The sequence below is a fragment of the Mustela erminea genome, chromosome 2 (genome assembly GCF_009829155.1).
Source record: "Mustela erminea isolate mMusErm1 chromosome 2, mMusErm1.Pri, whole genome shotgun sequence".
Taxonomy (NCBI): domain Eukaryota; kingdom Metazoa; phylum Chordata; class Mammalia; order Carnivora; family Mustelidae; genus Mustela; species Mustela erminea.
The window spans coordinates 87,321,627-87,349,086 of record NC_045615.1 but is presented as its reverse complement, the minus strand read 5'-3'; the positions used below and the strand labels follow the sequence as shown (position 1 = coordinate 87,349,086).

Sequence of the window (27,460 nt, the reverse complement as noted above, 5' to 3'; positions counted from 1 at the left end):
GATTAATACAGGATCCGGGCCTTTCCATTGTCCTGTAAGGATATCCTTCCAAAGAACTAAGGGCTTGGGGGAAGAATCCATACGGGCTGAATGTCTTTCAGCTGCTGCTTGACCGTCCTTGAGGATTGTAGACATGCGAGGGGCGGGCCAGTGGAGCCAAAACCCCTCTGTCCACGGGATTTTTCTGTGTTGGGGAATAGTTTATGACAGCTTGGTAACACTATAATTTGTGCTATTTTATCACCTGGACTGATAACTGTAATGCCACGAGGGGAAGACACTAATATTTTGACTATTCCTGTATAATCAGCATCAATTACTCTGGGGTGTACTATTAATCCAGCAAGGGCTGTGGAGCTACGCCCTAATAATAGGCCTACAGTATTCACAGGCAGTGGGCCCTTAAAATCCGATTCCACCACCTGGGTTCCCATCTCGGGGGTTAGTACAAGTCTGGTGGTGGCACGGATGTCCAATCCGGCGCTTCCTTTTGTAGCCCGCCTTGGCTCGTCGGCGGGTAATGCATGCGGGCTACCTGTTGAAGCACCCCATACATTTGAGGGCCCTGGGGTGATGGGCCCCATTTCCCGTTTTTTGAATTCCTTGGGGGTAGTGGATTACCTTGAATATCTTTTAATGAGCGACATTCATTCGCCCAGTGTGTACCCTTGCCACACCTAGGACATATGCCAGGTTGCTTTACTGTTGGGGGACCCTTGCTGTCAGGACATTCTCGCTTAAAGTGCCCCTGAGCTCCACATTTGTAGCATTCCCCAGAATTTCCTTTAGCGCCCTTACCTTGGGATAGCTGAAAGCCCTGAAGGCCTTGAGTAATGGCTGAAGCAAGTACTTGTCCTTGAATAACACTGTCATTAACATCCCTGCATACCTTAATGTATGTGCTTAAATCTTTAGCCTTCCATGGCCTAAGGGCCTCTTTACACCATTTATTGGCTTGCTCCTAGACCAGTTGTTTAATTAGAGGCATGGCTGTGTCAACATCCCCAAATACTCTCCCAGCTGTTTGCATCAATCTTGCAACAAAATCAGCATATGCTTCATTTGGTCCTTGTATCACCTTAGATAGTTGACCCTGCAAGTCCCCACTGCCCTGGAGGGTTTTCCATGCTTTGGTAGCGGCAGCCGCAATCTGCATGTATACTGCATGTATACGGCAGGGTTGTATTGCAGTTGGTCATGTTTACCAGTGTATGGCCCCATGCCCATAAGCATATCCAGATTCCATTGTGGATTGCCTGCTGCGGCACTACGCCGTGCAACATCCTGGGAATGCTCTTGCCATGCTGTCTTCCAGACCAAATATTGCCCTCCAGAGAGGGCTGCCCTTGCTAAATTCCCCCAGTCTTCGGGGATTAAATTCATGCCTGCTATGGACTTCACTAGAGAAATAGTAAATGCTGCCTGAGAGCCATACTGCATGACCGCTTCCTTTAATTGTTTAACTAATTTAAATTCCAAGGGCTGGTGATACCGTTGATGATTTGGTCCTCTAGAACTGGGAAAATCGAGCTGCTATTGGCCCCCCTCCATGCGGTCTTCCAGTCCTCATTAGCAGAGGGATGACATTTACATGTTATCTCCCCCGCCAGGGGATTGTAAGGAGGCGGAGCACTAGGGGTCACTGCTGAACAGGGAGGGTCTGGTTTTAATTTGGACTTCCACTCTAGCTCCTCCCCCGACATTTCTTCTTCCCCTTCGCTAGAACTCCTCCTTTCCGAAGCACGAGATGAGCGTTCTTCTTTCACTTCCTCGAGTGCCTCAGCGCCCTCCTGAATAGCCGAGTCACATTTCGGCTTACATCCTCCCAGGCACCCTCTGACTAGAGTCCATATAACTAAAGTTCCCGCCGGCAATGGATTATTTTTATCCCTCCTCTTAAAATCCTCACCTAACTGGTCCCATTGGGGGATATTTAGCAAGCCCTCGTCCAGAAACCAAGGCGCCACTGTCTCAACTGTATTCAAGAATGTCCTAGCAGTTTTCGTTTTTAATCGCGTACCATTGGCCTTTAGAAGGTCCTTTAGGGAACCCTCTAACCTCGACTTTGACAGTCCAGAACCCATAATTAGAATCCCAACCTAATGGCTGTTCCGTGTATACTCGCTGCTTAATCCCGGCTCTAAGGCCGCCCCACTTCTTATTGCGGACTTATTAAATCCCGGCTCTAAGGCCGCCCCGCTTCTTATTGCGGTCTTGTACAAGATTCCCACCACTTTGATCGTGGTCCCTTCCCCGCTTACCTGCGGACTTCTCCCTTGCAAGGTTTTTCTATTTTTCTTAATATTTCCCGGGTCTCAGCACCATTTGTCGCCCTCGGCCCGCAAGGACGACAATGAGCCTGGTATGGTGTTAATGCTTCATTTCCGTTTATTTAATCAACTTCCTTAGCTTATATACAGCAGGGTGACCAATAAGGGGTCAAGCAATGGGGAGAGCCAATGAGAGTCCTGTTACTATGCTGATTAAATTTGATACAGCCAATAACTATGTCCTCCTTTAGGCGGGCTTCACCAGAAAGTTCATTGTATACTTGCAGCGTATTTTGCTAGCAGTGAGCCAAGCACCATCTTGTAATGGTGGGGACTTTCCCGGCCGGAGGCAGTCCCTGACACTGCCTAAGTGATCTCTCTCTGTCAAATAAATAAATAAAATCTTTAAGAAAAAAAATAGAACACTACTTTAGTGAATCTTTCTAGAAACAAGTTATATGTGTCAGACTCAAAGACAAGGCATTTCACAAGCAGATATATTTTGTTTTGGGTTAAAAAAAAATCTGATAAGAGCAGATACTACACTTGATCTTAGCCAGAAGTCCGCGAAGCGATTGGATTAAAAAAAAATCTGTAGAACATTTCTCTCTCACATATATTTTATATATAAATTTATAAAATTACTCTCACAAAAGGGTTTAGATCATTGTTGTAGCCATTAAACCATTGTTATTTCAGCTGATTCTCCTATATAATAATATTGAATGTAATAAATTGGGCTTTTTGCTACCCATGTAGCACTATGCAATGAATAAATATATTTTTATATTAGAAACGTATCACATGACTTTCCCTCCATTTTTGAAGTAAATAAAATAAATATAATGAACTAGTGTGTGTAAATGAACTCAGAATTATGAAAAGTTGAGGAAAACAGCTGAATCAGCAGTCTGAATGTTGTTTTATTGGTGCAAATAAAACTGATTCAAAAGATGAAAGCTGAGACTTCAATATCATGAGATGCAGGATACTTTTCTACATAAAATAGTCCTGAAGAAATGCTTCTTTTTCTGTGTTCAAGAACTGAGCAATAGCTGAAATGTGCTCCAAATGTTATCATTTAAATAATCACATTTGTTTTATACTGCAAACTATTTTAGTCTATTAATGATAATAATAGGCAGTTAGCAGATTTGTTTTGGACATCTATTATCACAGAGTGTAAGTTCTTTTTTTTAACAAAATGTACTGAATAGCATTGTAATATTTCATAACACTTTATTGATTATACTTTTTAAAGAAATTATACAATTTTAACCACATTATTGACTTCAGAGATTGTATAATATGTCCCAAATAATTTTTAGTTATATAGTAGCCTGTTAGAATAACAAAGAAATCCTTTCTTTCCATCACCCATTTTTGTCTTTTAGAGAGATATAGGAACATATCCAGCCTGGAAAAGAATAAAAGAACGGGAGAAAAAAAAAAAAGAAGAAAAAAAAATTGTTCTTGTAGTTCCAGAAGATCTCCACCAGGTGGCAGATGTTTATAGGCATCTTCATAACGGTTTTTCATTTATACTCTGTCTAAAATGACTCAACAAGAGTGCCCGGGTGGCTCAGTGGGTTAATGCCTCTGCCTTTGGCTCAGGTCATGATCTCAGGGTCTTGGGATAGAGCCCTGCATCGGGCTCTCTGCCCAGCAGGGAGCCTGCTTCCTCCTCTCTCTGCCTGCCTCTCTGTCTGCTTATGATCTCTCTCTGTCAAATAAATAAATAAAATCTTAAGAAAAAAATGACTCAACAAGAAAAATGTATATAGAAGAGGCTTATAAATGATTTATTTGATTTGGCAATTCCAGTAAAGTGTACACCAAATTATCTTTCTTTTATCTTTAATGTACAGTGTGCTGTGGTCGACTCTTAAAAAAAAAAAAGTAAATGTTACATTTTTATTATCACATTTAAAGCAGTGGTATATGTCCTCCTAATAACAGAATAGAATTTATTCTCTTATAAATCCACAAGACAAGCATAAATATTTCTAAAATTCTGCTCTAAATTATACCAAATGCAACAAAATTCTATTGAGAATACCAGCATATTTTATTATTCAAGAGCATAATATAAATCAGTTGCATTTTACTAAATTGTAGGCCCAACTATATTATTTAAAAAAAATTGATGTCCTCTATGTCATTTTTTAAACTTTTCCCTATCCTCTGGTACTCCAGGGACAACCATTTCCATGATTTTTATAGTTATTATTCCTATGAGTTTCCTTATAGTTTTCTACAGATTCCTATCCTAAATAATATATTGCTCAGGTTTGCATGTTGGTCACTTATTTTAATGTAGATAATCTTCTATGTCTTTTTTTTTCCCTCCATACCAAGTTCCATCTGTGTCACGTCTAAGCCAGTATATATCACTGCCGTCCATTCCTTTATGTTAATATTGAACACTGTGTGAATATTTATTAATTTTACTCTTACTGGATGCTTGCATCGTTTTTAGTTTCTGAGCTAATACAACAAAGCTTTTAATGCACATCGTCATATGTTTCCTTTGGTGCACACGTATGCATATTTGAGTCATACCATATGCATATCTTCAGTTTTCTGACATAACAACAAAGTATTTTCCAAGGTAGTTGTTAACAGATTTATGCACATATTAACAGCTTACTGGTTTGTTTTTTATCCTAACCAAAAGCATGTTATCAGACTTAATTTTTGATGACCTAATGACTTTAATTTTGCACCAATGTTGCTAATGTAAACTAGATCCCCCCCCCCCATCTCTCTATATTCTACTGGATGATTTGTCTTTATTTATGTAATTTTTATGTATTCCAGTTATTAATACTTAATGTTAATTTCATGCATTTCAAATATATCCTACTCCCCCCCCATTTCTTTCTGAACATGACAATAAGCATTATTCAATGTGCTCTAGGGTAAGGGATCTTTGATTATGGGGCAATGAGCACGTTGCAAAAAGAGGGAGATCCCTTCAGCCCAGCAGGAGTCTGCAGTCATTCTCCTGCCAACTGAAGGCTACCCCCGCCGCCGGCAGAGGGCACTGCAGCTCTCCACAGACCTGGTTCTTTTCCACCAATTGGGTTTACCAAAGGATTCTGTAAATCCTGGATGAGTAGACTCAGATTGACCAGCTTTTAAGCAGTCTGCTTGATGCCAGGCCACTCCCGCGGTCACCCATACACAGAGAAAGCCTTGGGGATGGAGCTTCTGGAGAAAGGCCAGTAGGGACTGCCTTCTGTAGCAGAGAGTTTCCAGCTTCTTTCCTTTAGGCTCAGTGTCACCGCTGCAGGAGCCTCTAGAAATCCTGGAAATAGGAAAATCCGAGGATAATATTAGCAGTGTTTATCACATATCCATCATCCTCTTCCCTAGTGGTGTTTAATATTTCCCTAATGTCAATCACTGTCTTCTCTCTCACAAACGGGGTTTTCATAAATTCTTGCATCTATTTCAACCTCTCTTTTCCCTTCTTGTTTCAATTTGCTTAATCAGCACAAATCTACATTGTACTCCGTTTTCGAGTTATATGCAATTTTATTCATACCTGATGTATGACAGATTACTTGTGTCTTATTTCCTTTATTTATTTATTTTTCTCTTTTGCTCTCTCTCTTTCCTCTCTCTCTCATGTGGAAATCACCCTCCTTCGGGTTTGTTGGTTTTAATGAGGAGAAACAGGTAAAAGGAATTTGAAAATTTTTGTATAAGGCAGTGCTGGTTAAAGAGAACCTACTGAATAGGATCTCTTCTCAGGTTGGAGGAAACTACTGTGGACTCATTCCTGAGAAGGAGGCCTAAACAGCCAATGTGGGGATAATGTAAGTTTGAGACTTCAATTCCTACAGACAAAAAAAAAAAAAAAAAAAAAAAAAGGTGCTGATAGCTGATGAAAAATCCTTTCCTTGTATTGGAATAATGCATAAGATTGAACTATAATAAGAAGAATATGGCAGACCTAGGACACTTCTCATGAAGCCACATATTTTACCTAATCTACATTTATAGTCTACCATTTTCTGCCCACAACTGAATTTTTTTTTCATTATGCAGACTTTACTCAAATTTAATTGACTACTTACTATGCTGTTAAATGTCTGATACTAAAATGCCTTCAGAGATTAGGTGAGGAAAATAAATGTTAGAAGTATGCAAAGGTGACTGAGGGTGGATGTTCCACCTGAATGCATAAAATGTCTTTTGAAAATGTTAAGCTAGTTTAATACTGCGAGGTTAGTAGCTGCCAGTGAACAACACTTGTCCTTCCTTTTTCCTGTACTTTACACTCTATATGCTGCTGCTGGACTGTGCATTTTTTTTTTCTTGCCAGAATGACTTTACTTCCCACTATACATGTCCAAATAGAAGTTGAATCAGGTTTGACTTGGCTACATAAAACTTAAAAATAAAAAAAAGAATATTTAAATCAAGCAGAAGTTTTTTGTTTGTTTGTTTGTCCCCCCCCCCAAACACATACGCACACTTCAGAGAGAATTCAGTCAGTTTGCTAGTCCTGTGCTTGTGAGCAACCCAGTCTCCTTGTAGTCGTTCACTGCCTTGAACAGCATGTGGCTTCAAGCTCCAAGTTGCTTCATAGTATAGCTGTCCACATACTTGGCAGAGAAGGAACAAAGAGACATCACAAAAACAGTGCCCTTTCATCTGAATCAGAGCAAGCTCAGATAATTTTCCTGTGTAGAGTCATCCTAGTAACAGTGGAGGCTACAAATGATAGCCCTTAATCTTCCACTTGGCTGCCTGGAACAGAATTGCAGTTCCATCTTTAAAAAACAAAGGGAGACTGCATACTCCTTAGGCAACTAGCAGTCTCTGGCACAGCATCTAAGTACATACTCTGCTTTCTGGAATTCCTGGTATCCAACTCTTCAGGTACATTCTTTCTTGTTCTAAGTAGTCTACATCTTCTTTAAGCTAGAAAAAAACACAAACAAACAAAATACCCAAACAAACAAAAAACTTAACTATTATTATTTGAAATCATCTAGCTTTGCGCAGTGGCAGTATCGTAGCCAATGAGGTTTATCCGAGGCGCGATTATTGCTAATTGAAATCATCTAAAAATCTCTGTCTGCCATTATAGGTATCTGAGTATGCGATATATCTCATCCACTCTCCTGGGTACTCTTTCATATTTAACTTTCTGTTTTAAAGAATGCCATGTACATGAAGGTGTGACAAAATATTTTTCAAATACAACTAACCCTTTTTGGAGATTTAAAAGTGGCTTGGAATAGTACTTGTTGATCTAGCAGATATAATCACAGCATAGTGCCTCTATACTGAACAGGAACCTTAAGGGAGGGAGTTCTTTTGTGTTTTCTTTTTTGTATTTGTTTCTTCCCTTCTTTATTTTATTACTTTATTTTGTTTTTACTTTGGGGCCTTACTGACTTAGAGTTTACCAGCTTTGCCTTAGGGAACTGTGCACTGTTGTGGCATTTATTGCACTCCTACATTGCCGGTCAAAATATAGATGACATATGCTTAGGTATAAGTCACCTCAACATGAAGGAAGTCACACAGGCTTCTGACACATGACATTGTTATCTCATGGTTACCAGATTGGCTGTATTACTAGGGAAAAAAGAAAACACATAGAAGGAAGAATGGAATGAGGGTACCTGGATATGGTCATCTAATAGCTCGGAGTTTTATATGCTTACTTTATATGCAAGATGTCATTATATTTTAAAACTCATTTTGCTGGATTCAAATAAAGAGTCAGGAAATTCTGGACTATTGAAGCAAATCTATTGCTACTAGCTATAAGCAGCTGTCCACACTCTTAATCCCATTTTTTTTTTTAATTCTGCCAGAATCTAAAGATCCATAAGCCCGAGGCAGTGGCACTTACTGGGTGCCAAAAGAGCTTATGAACTAAACTGCCTCCTTTCATTTTGCTCCTGCATGCTGTTCTCTTTTCCAACATGGCCACTCGACCTTAAATGATAGCTGGCAATTGAGTTAGAATTTATTTTCTTATTCCTCCCTTGCCTTTTCTCTAAGAAACATTTTGTTGTTGTTGTTCTGTTAAGTAAAGTAGATCATTCTTACTAATGTTATCAGAATAAATTTATTTCCATTTTTTCTTTTAAAAATTATATAAATACCCTAAGATTTCCTCTGAGAACACCCTCTTCCTATTCTATGATTTTGGTCTTTAAAAAAAAAAAAAAAAGATTTCTCAGGACAGCTCTGGTGATACAAATTTACCATGAATTTAAGAAAGAGAAACACAAGCAACTAAATGCCTATGCTACAATGTTATACTGGTAAATGGTTTCACATAAAATGTATTCTTTAGACATTTAAGATATCTACATATATCTTAGTGAAGTCAAATAATAATCAACTCAGATGCAAATGTAGCTTTCATTTCAGTTTACAATGAATCAAGTTAGTATTAAATTCAATGACTAGTTTATTTTAGAGTTTAAATCAATAAATAATACATTCTCTTCTAGAATTCTAATAAAGGTACATGAAATAAAAGGCACTTAATAACAATAATTTTGTCTCATATTATATATATATACATATGTGTGATCTCACCAAATATAACATATATTATATGTATGGTAAGATAAATATCTCCACAGTATGAAACCAAATTAATGATTTCATATATATAATTAAAAATTCTTCTATACATTATTATTAATGTAGTTTATAGAATTGTGTGATTTTTCTAATAAACATTCGGTGACATATCTTGCTTAAAATACAGCACGTTTTAATATCAAAGTATAATGATATTAAATAAAAATGATTTCACTGACTTAAGAACATTCATTGCAATATTTCTTAATAGGATAAAGATTTAACTGGAATTTTTAAGATGATTTTAATAAAGAGAGTCATGCTTTGGCTGGTTCATGACAAAAAAATTCTTAGTGATTCCTTTTTTTCCTCATATTTTCCAATTTCTCTTTTCTTATATAACCTCTTCCTTGTTATCTGCCCATGGCAATTTTGATTTAACCTCAATAATTCTCACAAAACAGCTCTCTAGAGTTAGCAATTATGTTCAAATTGAAAAATTACGGGAGATTTCTGTTGCATTCTTCTTGTAACTTTCAGCATTATTTAACCTTCTTAGCTACTCCTTTATTTCTTTAACTGCTTTCTTTGCTTGTTTTCTTTGTTTTTGCCTTTATCTGGTTTTCCTCCTTGCAAATCCATCCTTCTTTTTGACTTATTATTTGGCTTATTTTTGACTTATTTCATTTGTCAGATAAACATGTCCCTAAAGATTTATTAGTAGTATTTCTTTTTTTGTTTTTTTTTTACTCTGTCTTCTTGTAGATGGTGTCACTTATGTCTGTGACTCTGAGGACCAATTACTTCTATATGAATCACAAGGCTATTATCTTCAACCCGAACTTCTCCTCTAAGGTCCTCATCCCTGTATCCAACTTCTTACATGAAAGCTCTTCCTTAAAATTTCTAATAGTCTTCTCCAAACCTGATCTTCAACTATGTTCTTACTGAGTTGAGTCATTTAAGTCAAAACCTAGGATTTACTCTCTACATTATTCTCTCTCTCTCTTTTTGTATAAATTCAAGTTTTTATTATGACACTCTTCCATCCTAATCCTGTATCTTTCAGTCCTCTCCTCATTTTAATCATCACCATCCTAAACCAAATTACTCTATTTTCCCATCTCACCCCTGTGACGCTGTAAAAACCTAATTGGTGCTCACATACTTGTTGGGTCCATAATCAAAGGAGCGAGACTGATACAAAGTCAAGGTCAAGCAAAGCTTTATTTTGCACCAAGCATCAAGAATCAAACCGACCGTTTGGGGCCGCCTCTTACAAAGAGGGCGACCCCTCCCTGCCTTACAGACTAACTTTTATAGAGCAAAGGCCATGTGGTTGAGCCTGGCCACACACGTGGCTAATGAGATTGCAACACACAGAGAAAGCTGCACAATCATGCCAGGTCACACTCGGGTGGCCAACTGAATTATAATTCTACCCATAGTAGCTATTTGAACTAGCCTATCACCCTGGTCAGAATTGGCACACAAAAGGTGCCCAAAAGGCGAGGCCCACACTCTTTGGTAGCTAGGGAGACAGTATGTGCGCCCCACTGATTGGATGTCTCCACCTGGCCTGGCCTGCCCTTGTATTTGGGCTTTGTTACCTGGGACTGGCTTCCTGGACTTGCTTTTAAGTAAGTCCCTTGGTGGGGGGCAGGCTCGGTTTAAGTTTTACTGCATAAACAACAAAATCACTGTTTAATCAGATGGAATCACTCGGGCTAAATAGGCCTTACAATACTCATTCTTGCTTGACTCCAATTCATTCTCCATTCTGAAAATAGGATGGTGTTTATAAAGCTGAAATCTGCTTTTGTCATTCTTAAATATTCATATAACATAAATAGACCAATTTCCAAGCTTAAAATGCTGAAAGTACTTTATAATGACTTTAAGAAGAAGATAAAACTTTTTTTTTAAGATTTTATTTATTTATTTGACAGAGAGAGATCACAAGTAGGTGGGGGGGGTGGGGTGGGGGTGGTAAGCAGGCTCCTTGCAGAGCAGAGAGGCAGATGGGGGGCTTAATCCTGGGATCCTGAGATCATGACCTAAGCAGAAGGCAGAGACTTAACCCAATGAGCCACCCAGGCACCCCAAGACAAAACCTCTTCTTCTTCTTCTTCTTCTTCTTCTTTTTTTTTTTTTTGTAAGATTTTATTTATTTATTTGACAGACAGAGACCACAAGTAGGCAGAACAGCAGGCAGAGAGAGAGAGGGTTAAGCAGGAGCCAAAGGCAGAGGATTTAGCCCACTGAGCCACCCAGGCGCCCCCAAGACAAAACTTCTTAACCTTACTCGTTCCTTGCCATCTAACATCATCTTACACTAATTTTTCTCTCTGCTCTAATTTGCTTCAATTTCTTTTGGTTGACATTCATCACTCAATAAAAGATATCTGTACATACTCTAGCTTGGACTGGAATATTCTTTACACTTACGCATTCCTACTATACAAATTAGGAAGATTTTTGGATAGTAGGTCAATAATTATTCTTTGTTACTTTTCTTGGTTTTATTATACCTTAGCAAAATAGAATCTGAATATTACTAATTTTTGTATCAGGTGACCTTTGCATTATCCCAAATTTGAAGGGAAACGAATACATAATACTACAGTTTAAAATTCCCAAATTAAAATGCAGAAAAGAATTACTTCATAGTAGTTGTTACATATGAAATGACTATAATAGTAACACACAAACAGTTTGAAAAATATGACTAGCTAAAAGGTCACCTTTGCATATCACATCTGCAGAGCAAGCTATTTAAACATGAAAATAATTATATGTCCTGCATTTTTTATTCACAGTTTTTCTCTCAGTTTAGAGTGAACAATATTTTTTTAAAGGCCAATGTGCTTAGATTTGAAAATATAGAAGAACATGCACATTATGAGCTAAACGTTTGTCTCCCCAAAACTCACATATTGATATTCTAGCCCCAATTATTAATGGTTTTAGGAAGTAGAGACATCAGGAGGTAATTAGGTCATGAGATGGAGCTTTTAGGAATAGAATTAGTTCCCTTATAAAAGGAATGTCAGAGACATCTCTCTCCCTCTTTTGCCAGTCTGCCTCCCAAAAGGCTCTCACTAGAACCCAACCCTAATGTCATCCTGATCTTGGGTTTCCAGTCTCCAGAATAGTGGGAAATAAATTTCTGTCATTTGTAAGCCACATAATATATGGTACTTTGTTATAGCAGCCTCAAATGACAAAGACAATGGGAAAACCTTAAAAAAAATGCTAAGTTTATTGATCTGCTAGTTAGAAATTTGGAAAAGAAAAGTATCACTCAAATGGGAAGAATAAAACACTATGGAAAGTCGCATAAAATTTTCAGTAATATTTCAGTTTTTAAAGGAAGTGTAGTCAAAATACAGTATTTTGAATTTCTGTGGTAAGAAGTATCTACTAGTTAGCTCTTTTGCTTGTAATGTACATGTCTGGCATTAAGCTTTTGACTGCTGAAGCACTGGAATCAAAGACATCCACCTCAAACAACCACAGAGAGAGCCAAGCTGACCATTCATGAAGTTCCTATTTTAGAAAGCCCTGGAACCCAGATAACTGACATTTGCTTTTCCCTTCCTGCACTTTAATTCACACTCTTACTTTAAATTCACCTCTCTCTCTTTCTCTCCCTCCCTCCCTCCCTGAGATCTAGCTGTAACCCTAGGGCATGCTGCTTACCCTAATTTGTAACTAACAAACCTTATTTTTTCAAAGCTCTTGACTGGTTTTTCCTTCTGTGTATTGTGCTAATCATAATTAAGAACCAGCCTAACCACAACAGAGGAATGTCTGTGGGAATTTGCCAAAAGTAGTAAGAGCCCAGGTGAGTATTCTCATGAATTTCTAGCAGACAATGTAACTATGGATCAACACACTTTATCTTGGTGAAATAGTGTTGGTAAATAATTTATAATATATGTGTGCTGTTGAAATAATTTATAATATTTTGGGAATAACAGTTCTATTTTATCTAGGCATTTCCAGACTATAAATTTTGCTTTTCTTTTCCCTCCAAATCACTTACATCTTTAAATACTTCTCATTTAAATTTTGTCTCCCTGTGCCAAAAACAAGACCTATGGATTTTGCATTCTTTGATATGATAGAAAACAGATTTAAAGAAAATACTTTGGGGTCATTTGGCGGTACAGTTGATGTGGGAAACATAGGCAGAAGAAAAATTACTAGATTTCCTTACCCACTGACAAGCCCTTAAAACAGGCAGAGTGACATTCCTCTAGGGACTCAACTGCCTCCACCTTAACACTTAGCCAAGGGCAAAGTGCAATCCTAGCCTGATCCACCCCTACCCTCAACCAGGATACTGTAAGTCTACTTTAACAATTCCTCTGGAAACTTTATCTCTAAACCCTCCAAGATACATGTTGACAATCATTCCCAAACATATGGCTCACTGATACACATCTAAAGGGTCTCACAAAAAGGTTTTATTATTGGTCAAGAATAACCTTTTCCCAACAACAGCTAGCCCCTCAAAGTCCTGGAAGCCTTGTTTCCAAAATTTCTTAGAGACTTATGCCATCCCTGACCCCCTCCCAACTTGCAAGTATATAATGGACCACTCCTCACAGCCCAGGGGCAGCAGCTCTTTTGCCCGTGGGTCTTGTCCTTGTGCTTTAATAAACCACCATTTTGCACCAAAGATGTCTCAAGAATTCTTTCTGGGTCATTGCTTTGGACCTCACCCCACTCACTGAACCTCACTTACATTCTAAGACTTCATCATAGTTAAGCACTAGACTCTTGGTTTTGGTTCAGGTTGTGATCTCAGGGTCTGAAAGGTCCCCCAATAATGGGTCCATGATTAAGGATCGAGACTGATATAAAGCAAAGTTCAAGCAAAGCTTTATTCCACGCCAAGCATCAAGAATCGAAACTGACCAGCGGGGGCTGTGCCTGTTACAGAGAGCGCATGACCTCTCTCTTCCTTACAGACTAGCTTTTAAGTGCAAAGGCCATGTGGTTGGGCTTGGCCACGCACAGATGGCCAATGAAATTTTAACACACAGAGAAAGCTGCATAGTCATGCTAGGTTACACATAAGTGACCAATTGGATTACAATTTACCCTAGTAGATATTTGAACTAGCCTATCATGTTGGTCAGAATTGGCACCCAGAAGGCACCTAAAGGGTGGGACCCATACTCCTTGGTAACTAGGGAGACAGTATGTGCTCCCCCCCTCGATTGGATGTCTCCACCTGGCCTGACCCCCCTTGTATTTGGGCTTTGTTACCTGGGACTGTTTTCCGGGTCTTGTTTTTAAGTAAGTCCCCTGGGGGAAGAGGGACAGGGACAGTTTAAGTTTTGCTGCATAAACAACAAAATAACTGTTTAATCCAAGATGGAATTGCTCTGGCTAAATAGGCCCTTACAGGCCATGAGATGGAGCCCATGTTAGGCTCCATGTTCAACGTAGCCTCTCTTTGAGTTTCTCTCTCCCTCTCCCTCTGCCTGTCCTGCTCATGCTCTCTCTCTAAAAGAAAGAAAGAAAGAAGAAAGAAAATACTTCATTCAAATGAAGAAAGTACAACTAGAAGTTATAAGTATTAAATCATTTCTCTAGATATTTAGTGATGACAGAAGACAACATATTAGGAAAGTTATATATAAATGTATATAGCTTTAGCTTATGAAACAGTACTATTAAAATACTGAAGGCATTGTTATTTTATATGAAAATTATATTTTTCCCAAACAGCTAATACATCTTTAGCAAAAAACAAAATCTTCCAAAACAAAAAGCACCAGAGCAAGATGGGTTCAAAGGGAATTCTACCAACATTTAAGGAAAAAATTAAACCAATTATCTAATGTCTTCTGAAAAGTAGAAGCAGAGGAAACTTTGCTTTTATTTTTTTTTAAGATTTGATTTATTTATTTGACAGACAGAAATCACAAGTAGGCAGAGAGGCAGGCAGAGAGAGAGAGGAGAAAGCAGGCTCCCTTCTGAGCAGAGAGCCCAATGCAGGGCTCGATCCCAGGACCCTGGGATCACGACCCGAGCTGAAGGCAGAGGCTTTAACCCACTGAGCCACCCAGGCGCCCTGAAACTTTCTTTTTCTTCTTTTTTTAAATTTTTAAAAAAGATTTTATTTATTCATTTAATTGACAGAAAGACAGCGAGAGTGGGAGAGGGAGAAGCAAGCTTCTTGCTGAGCAGGGAGCCTGATGCAGGGCTGGATCCCAGGACCAGGGAATCATGACCTGAGCCAAAGGCAGATGCTTAATGATAGAGCCACCCATGTACCCCCAGAGGAAACTTTTCTTAACTCATTCTATAAGGCCAGCATCACCTTAATAACAGGCCAGGTATAGATATTATATGAAAAGAAAACTAAAAACTAACATCTCTCAGGAACCCAACTATAAATACCCTCAAAGAAATATTAGCAAATTAAATGCAACAATATATGAAAATAATTATACATGATGATTAAGTGGAATTTATTCCAGGCATGCAACACTATTTTAACATTCAAAAGCCAAGTAACATAATGGGTCACGTCAAGAAGCTAAAGAAAATGAAACCACCATATCATTAGATGCAGAAAAAGCATTTGACAAAATCCAACACTCATTAATGACAAAAACTTGGCAATCTAGCAATAGAGGGGAACTTCCTCAACTTGATAAAGACTATCTACAAAACAACCTACAGCTAAAATCATACTTAATGTTGAGGACCCTGTTTCTTTCCTGTTAAGACTAGGAAGAAAGCAAAGTTGTTTTCTGTCACCACTCTTATTAAACATCATGTAGAAGTCCTAGCTAATGCAGTAATTTCAGAAAAGGAAATTAAATACACATGTTGGAAAAGAAATTGAAAGTTCTTTGATTGTAGATGACAACACTGTCTGTGTAGAAAATCCCAGAGACTCAAGAATGACAATCACAACAAAACTGGAAGTAAAAAGTGATTATAGCAAGGTTGCATAATGCAAGGTTCATACGCAAAAGTAAGTGTCTTTCCCATATGCCAGCAATGAACAAATGGAAATCGAAATTCGAAATATAATAACATTATACTGGCATCCCCAAAATGAGTTACTTATATATATCTAACAAAATATGTTTAAGAACTAGATAAGACAAACTATTAAGTTATGATGAGAGAAATAAAAGAAGCTCTAAATAAATGAGGAGACACTGTGAGTTTTGGGATAGAAAGACTCAGTATTGTCAAGATGTCATTTCTTCCAATATGCATCTACAGATTCAGTGAAATACAATAAAAAAAATCTTATTTTGTCAGTACAAATCAGTACAAACTGATTCTGAAATTGATACAGAGTGGCAAAAGACCCAGATTAGCAAACACGAAATCAATAAAATCAGAATACTCACATAACTTAACTTCAAAACTTACTGTATAGCTCCAGTAAACAAAGTAGTGTGGTATTGATGAATAAAAGAGAAAAATAGACCACTAGAACAGAATAGAGGGCTCAGAAATATACCAAAATACATGTAGTCAAATGCTCTTTGACATGACCAAAGGAAATGTAATAGAAAAAGTGTAGCCTTCAGCAAATACTTGACAATTGGACATTCACATGGGAAAAAAAAAATGTAGACACAAACTTAGTGCTTTTCATAAAAATTAACTCAAATTGGATCATAGACTTAAATATAGAATTCAAAAATTTAAAAATTTTAGTAGATAACAGGCAAATCTAGATGACTTCAGTGTTAGTGTTGGCTTTTAGATACAACTTCCGAAGCATCATCCATGAAAGAAAAGACTGATATGTTGAATACTATTAAAATTAAAAACTTCCACTCTACAAAGGACAGTGTTAAGAGAATGAAGAGATAAGCCATACACTGGGCTTAAATATTTACAAAACTGGGGTCTGTCAAGGGGCTGGTACCCAACATATATGAAGAAAACTTAAAATTCAATCATAAGAAAAACCAGCATTGCCTGACAATAATGCACGGGCCAAGGTCTGAAGAGAGGTCACCAAAATAGATACCAGATGGCACATTTGCTTATGAAAAGATGCTCCACATCATGTGTCATAAGATAATTACAGATTGAAACAACGATGAGGTATCATTACACACCTGGTACAATTGTTAAAATCCAAAGCATTAACAGCACTAAATGCTTACCAGAATGTGGAGCCACAGGAACTCTCATTTATTGCTGGTCATAATGAAGCATGGTTTGGACTTTGGAAGACAGTTTGGTAGTTTCTTACGAAACTTACTGTATTACACTTTTTGGTGTTTACCTTAATGAGCTGAAATTTTATATCTATTAATAAACCTGCGTACAATCTTTGTAGCAGGTTTTTTTTATTTTTAAATTTTTATTGTTTTTTTTAAAGCAGCTTTTTTAAAAAGAAGATTGATTTATTTATTTGAGAGAGAGTGTGAGTGTGAATATGGGGAGGAGCAGAAGGAACTAATCTCAAGCAGAGTCCATGCTTAATGCAGAGCCTGACATGAGGCTCAATCTCATACCTATGGGATCGTGGCCTGAGCCAAAACCAAGAGTTCGACACTTAACCACCTGAGCCACCCAGGCACCGCTGTTTATGGTAGCTTTACTTATAATCACCAAAACTTTGAAGCAACCGAGATGCCCTTCAATAAGTGAGTGGATAATCAACCTGGGGTACATTCAAACAATGGCATATTAGTGATATAAAGAAGTAAACTTCCCAGTCATGAAAAAATCATGGAGGAAATTTTAAAGTATATTGCTAAGCAAAGGAAGCCGATCTGAAATGATTACATACTTTGTGATTTCACCGTCATGACATTCCAAGAAAGGCAAAACTGTAGAGATAGGAAAACAGTGAGGGACTGCCAAGGGTTCACTGGATAGGGACAAACAAATAGGGGGAGCACAGGGCAATGGACAGTGGCACTATTCCGTATGATGTTCTATGATGGTAGGTCTATGTCACAATTCATAGAATGAACAACAAAAAGAGCAAACCCTAATGTAACCTATGAACTTTAGTTAATGATAATTTATCAGTAGCAGCTCATCAATTGTAACAAACACACTATGCTACTCTAAGATGCTAATAATAGAAGAACCTATGTGTGAAGGGTTACTTAGGAATTCTCTGTACTTTCTGTTAAAATTTTCTGTAAACCTAAATTGCTCTAAATATATTAATGAAAAATATTATAGTCAATAAAGGAGTTGATGATTCTATAAATTCTTCTTCAAGTAATTGTCAATATAGGAATGTATGTCAATAAGCGTATATGATAATGACTGAATCAAAATACTTAAACTTTAAGCAAATAATGCATTTTGAAATTTGTTACTCAAATTATCAAGCCAAATTGTTTTAAATAACAACCTGAAGTTCTCTACAGTATGTAAAGACATAATCATTTCTACAAAGTATACACACACACATATATATGTGTGAATGTGTGTGTGTATATATATATATATATATATATATATATATACTGAAAATTGTTTTATGAGATTATTTTATTTTCTTTGGTAATTTAAGGATAAAGTTACAGAAAGCACAATAATTTTCTTTTAACAAAATAAGACATTACTGTGTATACTTCCTAAATATGATTATTTTTATATCACTATGTCAACATTGTCCCCATCATTTCATTTATCTTCTCTGAGAATCTATTACTTCAAATGTTATTTTTGTTTCCAGTATCATCAGTTATTTTCTTTTCATTTTTTTTTATTTGAATAGCCGTAGGTTAACTTGTTTTGGATGTGGAATAGGCTTATTTTCAAAAAACAAAACAAAACAAAAAATAACCCTCTTTTAATTTCCCATACTTATCTTTCACCTCATATACTCAAAAAGTTTATTTGTATTTCCTTCTTGTCATACAATCTATTTTTAATTCCTTATAACCTAAATGGAAGATCCTTACATGCACATATTCCGAAAGTTCTCTACAAAATAATACATAAAAAGAAAAAAAATCTGCATAAATTGAAGGCATAGAATGCTAAATATCTAACTAACTGTGATTTAAAAGAAATCAAAGCCACTAATATACAATTAAAATAGGAACACAATAAAAAGGTTTATCACACAAGTTGAGGTATTTCAAAATGCAATTAAGGCTTCAAAATAAATATTATGCACATTTGTACTTTTATTAATTTTTTCAGATTCTCCCATCTTCTTGTTGTTTATTTTTTTAATTAATATACTTTAATTTTAGAGCAGTTTTAGTTTCACAACAAAATTGAATGTAAAGTACCGAGAGTCCCCTATAGCCCCGACCCTCCACAGGCACTGCCATGTTATTAACATCTCACACCACAGTACTATATTTGTTAGAATGACACATCATCACCCAACATCCAAAGTTGACATTATGGTTCATTCTTAGTGTACCTTTTATGGTTTTGGACAAATATACAATGACTATGTATCCACCATTACAGTATCATACGGAACTGTTTCACTGCCCTAAAAATCCTCTGTGCTCTACCTTTCATTTCTCCCTCCTTCCTAACCCCTGGCAAATACTGACTTTTTTGCTATCTTTATAGTTTTGTCTTTTCTGGAATTTCATATAATTGGTGTCATACAGATTGTCTTCTTTCACTTAATAATATGCATTTAAGTATTCCAAGTCTTTTCATGGCTTTGTAACTCATTTAATTTTAGCATTGAATAATATCCCACTGTCTCCATGCACTATAGTTTATCCATTCATCTAACTGGGGGACACTGTGTTGCTTCCAGTTTTGGCAATTCTGAAGAAAGTTGCCATAAAAATCTAGGTACAGGTTTTCTTGTGGACATAAGTTTTCAATTCACTTGGGTAAATATGAAAGAGCATGATTGCTGGGTCACGTGGTGTCTGTTTTTGAACATAAATTCTAATACCTCCATGTTTTCATGTTTTATATTCCAGATCATTAACTAATTAAAAGCAAAAAAAAAATTGGTGCTTTCTCTATTGACTGTTATTGAATATGTCCAATTGATTCTGAATAAATAATATTTACATATATTCTGCTATCTTGATTTTTAATTTGTAATATTATTAAAATCGTTATGCTGTTCTTACATTTATCACAACAAATACTTTCAAAAGCATCTTCATTTTCAACTTTCATTAAATTGACTTCCTAAACTTTGCTTTTTTTCCTATGTACTAGGTGAAAAACTCAAAATTAAGCACTGAACCTAAACTGTCTTTTTATTTGAAGCATCTGTTGATATAAAGCCAATTTTATGTAAATTAACTTTAGCTGTGAAATTCTCCTGTTATAGGAGTCAAAACTTTAAAAGCTCATGTCACATTTCCTACACATACAAGAAATCTGGCAATTAAAAGTTATTAAAGATAATTAGAAAAATAGTAATTTAATTAAAATAAAAACTAAAGTTCAATGAGTTACATAAAAGTGTGCTTCCTGAAATTGTATGGGTTAAGTTGTCACGTTGGGATACACTTTAATAACTAAAATACAAACTTACTTTTCAAGTAGTTGCTGATTCTTTTTTAGGGATTTTGCTTTCTGATTCTTTTTATCATTGATATAATATATCTTGCATGTTGATGGCATCATAGAAATCAACAAACATTTTGGTAGACTGCATGATCATTAATTCACTGTTTTTTTCTTAAGTATCTAATTTACTTCTGTGTACTCCTTCCCATTATTAAGAAGTTATATTAAAATCAAAACTCAAACTTTATAATAAATGCATTGCTATAAATTTCCACTACACAATAAAGTAAAAACAGCCACAGCTAAACTATATGTTCTGAAGTAGGATTTCTTAGTGTCTACTTTCTGCACAGATTGCTTAGATAGCCAGTCTGTAAATTCCCATCTTACTCAGTGATCCCCAGTGACTGGCCACCTTGAGACTCCATGCACGTATCAGCACAGGGCAAAGCATGAAGAGGTCAGGGCAGAAGCATTATTCTAGCTCCATCTGCTATCTGAAGGAACTGTTACTAGCGCTAGGTCCTTTCCATGCTGCTCAGCTTAGTGGCCTGAGAAGAGAAGCATTAGACAAGGGAACGTTGTCCCAGGAAAGGAGAGAGTGAAAAAAAGAATGATTACCTCTTTCAAATTGATGATATCTTAAAGTAAAATTTAAGTTAGCCGCATATACATCTTACCCATTGTAAGACCAAAAATAAATAAATAAATAAACAAATAAAATAAAGGAGGAAATTGTAAATGTAAATAGTAGTTCAATAAAATCCTCACATGTTTATTTTATTGCATGGATTGATGATGATACTCTATTACAAAATTGAACATCTAGTACCAATGATAATGGGACTGGATACTAGGATATCAGGTATAAATCAGAACCATACTAGGCAAACAGGTTATATGGTCATCTTACATGTGTGTGTGTGTGCATTCCCCTAGTGTCAAGATTGTTTAAATTGATTGTACTACACAGTTTGGACAGGCCATTCATTCACCCTATTTAATTTTGTTAGGTCAGTGGTTCTCAACTGAATGCCATTTACCTTGCAGGGGACAATGGGTTACATTTGGAGATTTTTCTTTAATTAATTTTTTTTATTTTGTTATGTTAGTCACCATACAATACATCATTAGTTTTTGATGTAATGTTCCAAGATTGATTGTTTATATGTAACACCCAGTGCTCCATGCAATACATGACCTCCTTCATACCCATTACTGGGCCGACCCTCTCATCCCCTCCCCTCTAAAACCCTCAGTTTGTTTCTCAGAGTCTACAGTCCCTCATGCGACGTCTCCCCCCTCCAATTCCCCCTCCCATCACTTTTCCTTTCCTTCTCCTAATGTCTTCCGTGTTATTCCTTATGCTGCACAAGTAAGTGAAACCATATGAGAATTGACTTTCTCTGCTGACTTATGTCACTCAGTGTAATCTCCTTCAGTCCCACCCATGCTGATGCAAAAGTTGGGATGTCAGCACTCGGGGTACTTATTGGCATCTAGTGGGTGAAGGCCAAGGATGTTGCTAAACATCCTACAATGCACAGAACAATTCCCCCATTAACAAATCGTATGTCCACTCTGTTAGCAGTGCAGAGGTTCAGCCATTAGCATCTAACTGTTGGATCAAAAAGTAACATGAAATTTTTTAAATTTTGAAACTTTAAAAAATGAGATAACTTTCTCAGAAGAATATTCATTATAAAACAGATGTATAAAACTATTGATTATTTCAGTTATCATTGTCATATTTCACCTAGGTAGGTCTCTGTTAGTAATATTCAACCTAAATTAAAAAAAAAAGTTTTTAAAGCATCTGGACTTTTGATGTATATGATAAAAATAAAACAAAAAGAATAGGACAGTAAGAAATTATAAAAAGCCTTTCAAGGAACTCACTTTTAGAAATTACCTCACTAATTCTCCCTATGCCTATAGGGTAGGCAGCAATAATTACTGTATCTGTTTTACAGATGAGTAAAGTTGGTCACACAAAGGTTAATTACTTACAAAAGTTTAATTTGAGAGTTGGTTATAGGACTGGGAATAATATGCCAATCTTAAAATTCCAAACTATATCTTCTTACTCTATAGCAGATCTAGTCCAAATATTTTTTCATTATTATGTTAGCAATTACATTTTACCATGAACATGAGGAGTGATATTAAACTTTTATTTAACATCTTATTTATCATTTTGATATATTTAGATTAAATGGATATTAAATTGAAAGCATTTTACTAAGTATTATGAAAATATATATGCAGTGACCTGAGGAAGGGTCTAAAAGGTCAATATGGCATTGTTCTCCAGATTCATCTGGCCTTAAAGGGAAAATCCTCACATTCAAGGCAGTCCTGCATATGATCTCCACAGATCAAAATCTCTGGAAGACAATGCTTGGAATTATTTTTTCTATTGCTAATTAGCATAGTTATTCACTAGATGGTTCTGATTGTTAGAATACTTTCTGTTTACATATACCATCCCTTTATAAGTGGAAGTTTGACTGGGAAAATAGTATCTTTCCAGATGTATATCCTGGGAGAGCCTCTCCAAAACTGAATATATGATAGTGGCCAATAATTAGGATAACACCTGGTGCTTAATAAATGTGGAATACATGCTAATTATTGTTATTATCGAAACTCCCTAGATGAGGAATTAGATAAACACTTACTGAGTTAAATTTTAGCAACTAAAGTTATCACTACTCCTTTGTCCCCACTACTTTCAAGGTGGGATAACAACCCATTCCAGTCCTACCTGCTTTTAACACTGGACCAGATTGCCATTTGCATGTAAATAATAATATTGAATGGATCTTCTCCTTAACTTTTAAAAATAAATGTTCACAGCAAGGAAAATTAAAGCTCTCCAATTAAATTACCACACCAGAATTAATGTAAACTTTCTTAAATTTTGTGATTCAGTAATGAGGCAAAATGAACCAAAAACAAACTTAACCACTTCTTTTAAATGATTGAATTAAACTCACAGCTTACATGCAATTAATATCTCTAAGTAATTCTATCAATTGAGGCAGAATAGTAAGTATATTGGTTAATTTTTTAAGTTTTAGGGAAAACTCAAATAACCAATTCAGTGTCTTATGTGCTTTTGACTTTGGACAAGTTCTTCAGTCTCTCTATGCTATTCCTTACCTTTAGAACAGAGGTGATGGTAATAATAATATTTACATCACTGAGTTTTTGTGAAAATTGAGTCAATCTATCATAATTAACTTAGAATTATACCTAACATAAAGGGATCAATTAATAAACATAAACTAAAATTTAACTAGTTAATTAAAATAAACATAAATTAATTTAAACTTAGTATTATACCATTTTCTAAGGTAAAATGCCAATTTAATTTTTTTTAATTTTTTTTTTTAAGATTTTATTTATTTACTTGACAGAGAGAGATCACAGTAGGAGAGAGGAAGGGAAGAGATCACAGAGAGAGAGGAAGGGAAGCAGGCCCCCTGCTGAGCAGAGAGCCCGATGTGGGACTCGATCCCAGGACCCTGAGATCATGACCTGAGCCGAAGGCAGCGGCTTAACCCACTGAGCCACCCAGGCGCCCCTAAAATGCCAATTTAATTAATTAATGTCTTAGTGTTTCCATTCTTATACTGACAATTTTATGCCATGACATTGATTTTAAAAATAAAAGTTAATATGATGAAAGTAGTATTTTTATTTGTTGTTGTGTTTTTAGTTGTTGTTTAGTGTTTTAGTTGTTGTGGAAGGATATCCAAAAAAGGAGAGAATGGAACAACAGAGATGAGGTAGGGGTTAATAAAATCATCTAAATGTGGAGAATAAGATATTAAGATGAAATAGTAAAGACTAAGTGTCCTGAAACAACCTGCAAAGTCAACGTTATAGAATGTAACCATTGTCTCTTTTGTTTGATATCAAAATAAGAAAGCAAATGCCTTCTTGGGAAATAGATAGAGGGAGATAATTTCTCTCTTCCCAAATATATGTTATTTATGGTTGGAAAAGACTAATGTGATAAAAGTACATGATAGTGAAGACAGCCTGCCACTGTTGTTTTTTTTTTTTTTAAAGATTTTATTTATTTGTTAGAGAGAGAGATACAGAGCACAAGCACAGGCAGACAGAGTAGCCTGCCACTGTTTTGAAAGGACCATCATCCCCCGTCCCCAACTCATTACTTTGCTCATATGGTTGCAATAACAAATCCTCCAAGAAGTCATTGTTTGAAACAGCATTTCAATGCAATTTAGGCACTACCATTGAAAAATATTATATATCATGTAAGTAACTTATAGTTACTCTGTCTAGTGAATCCAAAAGGATTTTACAGATGCAAACATAATAACAAAATTTTAAATCTTTTTTTAAAAAATTAAAAATAAAATGTGAACAGGAAAATATGTTCTGCTTCTTGCTTGGATATGGAGATTTGCAAGATTGTGTGTTCATACTAAAAAAAGATAAAAATCTAAGTAATAAAAATAAAATAAACTATAGTTTTAAAAAATTATTTTATTTGAATTTCAGTGTAGTTAACATACAGTGTTATATTAGTTTCAGGTGTATAATACAGTGATTCAACAATTCCACATATTACTCAGTGTTCATCAAGATAAGTGTGCTTTTAATCTCCATCACCTATTTCACCCATTCCCTCACCTACTTCACCTCTGGCACCAGTTTGTTCTCTATAGCTCAGAGCTGTTTCTTGGTTTTCCTTTCTCTTTCTTTCCCCTATAATCATTTGTTGTGTTTCTTATATTCCACATATGAGTGAAATAATGCAGTATTTATCTTTCTCTGACTGGTTTATCCTTAAAATGATGAGAAATGTGAGAACTCAAAGAAATCTAAATCAAATAAATTCCAGAAAGTGAAAAGCACTTCATATGAGAACTTCTTTAGTAATGGTGGAACTCTAGGCAAATGACAAGTCCACTATGATGAAGGAAGGTGAACATAGCTGAATGTTTAAGGAACTTTCAGTATCTGCCTCTGGGCTGCCATGACAGATCAAAATCCCACAGTCTCAGACACAAAGTGAATTTGCACCCACTTCTTGCTCATAAGTGTTCACTAAATATTCATTGGAAATATACCAAAAGCTGGGACAGAAAAAGAGAATTGAGTGGTTTCCTGCATTATAGAGACTCAATCAATCAAATGCAAGTAGCCATTCTCAGAATGCATCTGGGCAGAGTAGGAGAGCTGAAGAAATTCAATTAGAGAAACTCCAGATTTTCTGGGGAAAAAAAAAAAATCTGAGAGTGAGGTAGTAGTGCTAAGAAAAGTATTCTAGGATTTCCATGAACTCCTGCGCTCTGAAGTCCAAGAGTCTGAAGGCCAAAAGGGTCCAAGTACATGGAGCCACTAGACAGCAAAGAGACTACCGCAGTGACACAAACCTGGAAATTATTCTGAAAAACAGGGAGAAATGTTGGACAGTTCTGCAAACGGGCCATTTGGCCGTTAAGTTTTTTTTTTTTTTAATTCAATTAGTCAATATGTAATACATCATTAGTTTCAGATACAGAGTTCAGTAATTCATCAGTGGCATATAACACCCAGTGTTCATCTAGAATCTCCTCAGTTCCTCAGTGCTCACTTCCCTAGCATGGTGGGGGAAAGTCCCAGTTCCACCAATGAGATATCCAAGGTCACAGCAAGGACCGCTTTCTGTTTAGGACATAGAAATCTGCAATTTTGCTTTTAACTAACAATTGTAAAAGCCAGTAAGAAACAAAATTATATATTTTCTTGAAACTATCAAAGAACTGAAGTCATAAGGCAACTAAGTAAATCATTATCATGGAGAAAGTTCTAATTATCAATGAAATGTCCTTGACTTTCCATCATACAATTTCTATTTGTGTGAAAAACACATCCATGTTTAGCTTTGCACAGTGGCAGTATTGTAGCCAATGGGCTTTATCTGAGGCGTGATTATTGCTAATTGAAAAACACATCCATGTTTTACCCTCTTCTCTCTCAACTGTGAAGCATCAATCCTTTCTGCAGGCAACCCTATAATACCATACAGCTACTATTTTATTTCCCTGCTCCTTATATGTGAGAGACTTCTCAAAATATTGGGGTCAAAAATGGTATTTTAAGGAAATCAGTTTATCTGTAGTGACTAAATTGCAGAAGTGAAAGAAAGAAAGAAAGATCAAAGAGCTAGGAGTTATTCCATGACCTGAACCACGCCTCTAGAGAAAGGAAGACTATGAAGATTCTTGAGCAAAATTTTCTAATAAGCTAGAGCAGATATGCACTGTTATTTAGATTATTACATCACAGATATTAGATCAGTTGATATAATTACTTAAAATATCCTTTTACATGGGGTGTCTGTGTGGTGCAGTTGGGTAAGTGTCTGCCTTTGGCTCAGATCATAATCCCAGGGTCCTGGGATCAAATGCTACATCTTTGGAAGATTATAATGTTTTGATGTAGGTTCATCAGTTATAACAAATATATCATTCTCGTGCGGACACGGATAATGCGGGAGGATAGTCATGTAAGGGGCAGAGGATATATGAAAACTCAATACCTTACACTTGGTTTTGCTGTGAACCTAAAACTGACCTAGAAATAAAATCCATTAAAAATAATAATAACTAAAATTTTTAAAAGAGATGAGTAAAGAACTCCTTAGAGTAATTTGTGTTCATTTTATGTCACACATAATGTCATTTGATGAAGAGAAAAGTCATTTAACTCCCACCTTACTGATTATTGGAAGAACCTGTTTCCTTGCTACACTGTCCTCTCCACAAATTTCCCTGATTTTTTTTTTTAATAATGTGGTTTTTGGCTTCCCTAAGTGATTTGACAGAGAGAGTAATAAGGAAGTACATTGCTTTTAATGAGCTAATAATAATCATTTCTAACATAATCCATTGATCACACAGACCAATCTTGATGTAGAAAAGAATGAACTATACATTCTTTTCTATGTTCTTTTCTATGGTTGTGAATACTAAGAAGTCCAGATCACTGGGGATCATCTTGGATCTGGCTACCCCAGCAAAATTTAGCAAATACCATATAAAAGCATATTTTTAAAATTTTTCTTGCTATTCACATGGTTCTACTGTCAGATGCCAAGAAATATCCCTGTTTTTTTGCACAGAATTGTTAAG

At 36.1% G+C, this 27,460-nt stretch overlaps 1 non-coding gene and 1 pseudogene across 1 annotated transcript; both read left to right on the top strand.

Annotated features, from left to right (window-relative positions):
* The first annotated feature begins 7,277 nt into the window (after positions 1-7,277).
* On the top strand, positions 7,278-7,414 carry LOC116585342. The gene has a single exon (XR_004283559.1). It is a non-coding gene; the product is annotated as a U4 spliceosomal RNA (small nuclear RNA).
* An 18,793-nt stretch (positions 7,415-26,207) lies between these two features.
* LOC116585373 lies at positions 26,208-26,446 on the top strand (annotated as a pseudogene).
* Positions 26,447-27,460: the final 1,014 nt, after the last annotated feature.